Source organism: Alligator mississippiensis, chromosome 1 (assembly GCF_030867095.1).
Source record: "Alligator mississippiensis isolate rAllMis1 chromosome 1, rAllMis1, whole genome shotgun sequence".
In the NCBI taxonomy this organism is placed as follows: domain Eukaryota; kingdom Metazoa; phylum Chordata; order Crocodylia; family Alligatoridae; genus Alligator; species Alligator mississippiensis.
In genome coordinates, this window is record NC_081824.1 from 451,952,662 (window position 1) to 451,957,521 (window position 4,860).

A 4,860-nucleotide genomic window follows, 5' to 3' on the forward strand; every position below is an offset into this window, starting at 1 on the left:
TTCCCACTCTTAGGCCCAGAGTGTCACAAAGCCTGAGACTCCCCCCAAAGTCCATGTGAAGGTTCATACCAAGGCCTTTGTCCCGGTGCAGATTCCTGTGATGTGGAGGCTCCCTGGGACTCATCAGCAGAGGAAATCCCCATGGGCTCATTCCCTGTACCAGACTTTGCCCTAAAAACAGTGTCACAGGCCTGCTAGGCACTGTGAGTGTATCAATTTTTTCACAGGCCAACTGGGCTGTTTGATTCAGTTTTGGATAGCGGAGGTAAAGTTGGGAGTGAAATAAAGGCAAATTTATTATAGCTTACACACACAAAACAGTTAACAGAAAGTTACCTTTCTTTGGGGAGCTGACCTATACCCAGTAGCCAACAGTTATAAGAGGGGGTTGGGGGTTACTGATGCTCTTTGGGTGTCGAGCCCTTGTTAACCATATATATCGAAAAGGCTGGTAAGGACCTGACTCTTGGTGTGTTGGCAGCTCATCATGGAGAACATGAGGCAGCTCGTCCTCGGGCCCTGGGGTTTCCTGCTCTCCTGCCTCCACCAGAGGCCTGTCCCCACGATGGACCTTTGGGTGCTGCACGCACTGTGACCTAGGGACAAGACAAATGTGTCACTGGGGAGCCTTGATCCTGGAGGGAACATCCCCCAGACACGTGGAGGTGCAGATGGCAGCAATCAAACACTCTCACCTGGAGCTTCTCATCTTCTGCCTGCCCCAGCTGAAACCCCTCGGCCAGGTTAACAGCCCTGGCAGAGGCCTCCACTTGGCACCCGCACCCCCAGCTCTGCATGTCTTGGGGCAGGATGGCCAGGACTTGCTCCAGCACCACCAGCTCCAGGATCTGCTCCTTGCTGCAGTGCTGGGGCTCCAGCCAGCGCTGGCAGAGCTCCCACAGGCGGCGACAAATCTTCCTTGGGCCCTCGGCTTCCCAGTAGCAGAGGCCACGGGAGAGCTGGTGCCAGGCCTCTGGGGTGGGGAGCTCATCCCACAGTGCCAGCTGTGGGGTCGCAGAGGGCAGCTCGGTCTCACAAGGGGGTTGCATGGCCTGCATTGTGTCCTGCCCCCAAAGCTCCCGGTGCTGGACTGGCTCCGTCTGCAGCTGCTGTTTTACTGGCTGTGATGCCGACCGCTGTAGGGACTCCTGCCCCCCGTCCCGCTCTGCACGACACGAGGGACTTCTGCACCCTCAGCTCCTCCCTGCAGATCTACTGCCACGGGCTCCAGCGCAGCAGCCACGTCTCCCCAGGAGAGATCTCAGCTAGAAGGCGGCTCGGGCTCTCGCTGTCCCTGCACTCACGCACGGCGCCTGTTGGCAGCGTCTGGTGTGTGGGGCACCTGTGGGAAAGGCCACAGGACAAATCAGACCATGGATCGGAGACCCGGGATTGGGACTCTGCCCCAGCCTGAGGTCTGCCCAGCCCCGACACCCCCGACTGCCCCCACTCCCAGCAGTGTCGGAGCCGTCCTCCCTTCCCTGCAGCCCTAGCACTGGCTCCCAGGACTGCACTAGCTGCACAAAGGGTGCAAGCCCAGCTCCCTGCCACATCCCTGCAGGGCGGGTGACCACCTGTCCCTAACCAGGCAGGACAGTCGCCGTATGGGGACCTCAAGCCCCGTCCCAGGACACACAAGCCCGGGGCAGCATGTCCCCCAGGAGGGGTTGGGGACCCAGGGGGGCAGCGGCTAGGCTGGTGAGGGGGTGCTGTGGGCAGGATGCCTGGATCTTGTCTGCCAAAGTCTTGATGGTCCCATGCCCTCCTAGGAATCCCAGGTACTTTGATTCCCGTCTTCCTACTACACCTTTTTTTGGATTGGCCGCCATCCCAAGCTCCCTCAGTTGGTGCATATGACAATATCATTTATGTATGCCAACATGTACCTACCATGTAAGGCCAAAGCTCGGTTCATCAGTCTTTGGAAGGGGGCTGCCGCCCCGTGCAGGCTGAAGGGCATTCTACAAAATTCATATAGGCCCCATGGGGTCCCAAAAGCAGCTTTGGCATCGTCTTTTGTGGCCATGGGTATTTGCCAGTACTCTTGAGACAGGTCAAGCATCGTTATGTAGCGGGCCTGTCCTATTCTTTCTAAAAGCTGGGGCATGGGGAAGGCATCGAAAGCAGCTCCAGCATTTGAAATCTACACTGAGACGTAAGGTCCCATCAGGCTTTGCCACAGACCCCGTGAGGGGACTGTTACCCCTCGTCCAAGCATCTTTCAGAGCTCCTGCTTCATGGGGCCATATAAATGGTTGGGGTCAGGGCGCCATCACTCTCACACCACTCTTCTAGGCAGGGTGTGCGACCCACCCACGTTCCTCTCGAAAGACATCGCGGAAGGCACAAATAACCTGAACCAAGTCTCCTCCCTGACTAGCTGCCAGGCGCTCTTCAATTTGTACTCTTTCCTCCCCTGGTGTCTCCCTAACATCCCCGCTTATTTCAGGGCCAAGTTCTGCACTTTCTAGTTCAGCCTCAGCCAACCACCGCTCGGCCTTCTTCCAGCTTTTAACAAGTTTACATGGAAAATCTGTCGCTCCCATTGATGCCCGGTTGGAATAGCTCGTCATCCACCAGCCCGGCGTGCCTTCTTATTTCCAAGGGCCTTGCCACTTTGTCAGCAGGTTACCGGCCATGGTGGGTAATAGGACTGACACCCTGTTGTTGACTGGCAGCTCTCTCCTCAGCCGCTCTGTCATGATGCCTCTTTGGTTTCTGTTGGATCTCCCTCAAATTTTCCAGGGCCACCTGCCTCGTGGGCAGCAAACAGGCCCTCAGAGCTTCACAATGAGCCTCAGCTCCTGTTGGGCTCAATGTGGGTTCCTTAAGAACTGCTAATAGCCCCCTGCGCCTGCGTCCATGCTCTGCACATGGACACACAAACACACTTTCCCTGCCACGAACCAGGGTCAACGTGTAGGGGGTTCACACGGGTGCATGTGCACCCCCTAAGTGTGGTGGTGCACCCCCTACAAAAAGGCACTGCCGACACTGCCAGCAGCAGCTGTGCTTGGTTGCCGATGCTTGGTTGGCGCTTGCCACCACTCCACCCCCTCCCACCACTGACAGCCACTGCACTCCTGCCTCTCCTGCTACTGCTGTGGCCCCCAGCCATGGCACGAGTCGTTCATGCCATGAACACAGATGCATGCACGCACACACACAGGCTTGCAGCCATTATGGGTCGCGCCCAAGCCACAGGCTTTTCACTTCCCCCATAACTATTGTCCATGGCCTCCACCGCTTCAGGTTCCTTGGGCCTTTCCCTGGGGGCTTGGGGGGAGCTATTCTCTTTCCACCTTCATTACGAGTAAGCCCGCAGTCTCGGGCAGCGTGTCCCCCTCGCTCACATCTGTAACAGGTAATTTCTTTAGGGCGCCACCTAACGGGGTCTCATCTTCTCTCCCCGCCTTCGTTTTGGGGCCCAGGTGGTCCCAGCGAGCGGCTCTCTGGGACAATGACTTCGGCCCGTTTCGAGCTTCTTCGTAGCTCTGTGGTAAGTGTCTTCTCGCCCGCTTCTGGGTGTGCGCCTCCAAATCGCTAGGGAATAGCTCTCAGAGAATCTCATCTGTGCGTCCTTCCTGACCACGCACCGGTGCTTTAAGCCTGAGCACCCTTTTCCCCGGCACCCCTCCCCTTGGCCTCTGCAAAGCGCCCACAGTCGCTGCAGGGCCCCTGGGGGCCGGTCCTGGCTGTGGGAAGGGCACGTTTCCCACTGAGACCACGCCCCAAGACCCAGATGCAGGGGGACCCCAAAATCCCTCCACTCCTGGTGCCATCAGGGATGCCTGGGGCCCCCCAAAGCTGCCCCACATCTGCCAGCATTGGGGACCCTGACACCTCCCCAGTCCCAGGGGGACCCCAAGACCCCCCCCTCAGCTGGCAGCACCGAGCCCCCCGAGCTGCGTGCTGGGGACCCCGAGACCCCCCAGGACTGGCAGTATTAGGGACCCCGAGACCCCCACGGTGCCGTGTGCAGGGGGGCCGATACCGCCCAGAGCTGGCAGCACCGGGACCCCAGTACACCGCCAGAGCTGGGGTGGGGGGACCCCGAAACCCTCCCCGGAGCCCGGCGCTGCGGGACACTGAGCCCCCGAGAGCCGGCAGCACCGGGGCCCCCTCGCCCCGACCCCGGCGCGTCCCCCAGCCCCGGGCGGCACGGCCCTCCGCACCGGGGCGCGGGCAGGCGCCCGGGGCGTCTCCAGGCACAAGGGAAACTGCGGCCGGGCTGGAGGCTGGCGGGGGAAACTGAGGCAGGGCCGGGGCGGGGCGGGGCTGGCGGGAGCGCGCGGGGCAGCGCGGGGGGAAACTGAGGCAGGGGCCGGAGGGGCCGGCAGGACAGGAGCCGCGGAGGGGGGCGGTCCGGTCGGGGCGGGGGAGACCGAGCAGGACGCTGCAGGTCCGGGGGAGCCGGGGCCCTGCCTCAGTTTCCCCACGGAGCAGCTCCTACCCCCACCTCCCCCGTCTTGCCAGAGGCTGCTGCCACCAAGGGGTTAACGCGGGGGCGGGGCGGCAGCAGCGGTGCCGACCGGTGACGTCACGCGTGTGACGTCGATGGGAGGGGGCGGGGCGGGGCAGCTGCCGGGAGCAGAGAGCGGGTCCGTGCGGGGCGGGGCGGGGCTGGGAGTGAGGGGCGCTGCCCGGCTGGGCAGGGGCAGGGGCTGCGGGGTGGGTTGGGGAAACTGAGGCTGGAGCCGGGGCAGAAGCGCTGGTGGGGGCACAGGGGGCTCCTGCGCGGGGCTCTTCCCGGGAGCAGGTGCAGGGGCGGGGGGCTCGGGGCAAACAGGCAGGGCCCGGAGGCATCTGGCAGCACTGGAGGTGCGGGGGGGGGGGAATGGAGAAACTGAGGCAGGGCCG

The 4,860-nt window shown here is 62.0% G+C and overlaps 1 long non-coding RNA gene across 1 annotated transcript; it reads right to left on the reverse strand.

The window, feature by feature from the left end:
* Positions 1–3,845, reverse strand: LOC132248509 (uncharacterized). Its single transcript, XR_009459708.1, has 3 exons — positions 1,891–3,845; positions 696–1,342; positions 1–596 (listed from the first exon to the last, which is right to left on the reverse strand). It is a non-coding gene; the product is annotated as an uncharacterized LOC132248509 (long non-coding RNA).
* Between the last annotated feature and the right edge of the window lie 1,015 nt (positions 3,846–4,860).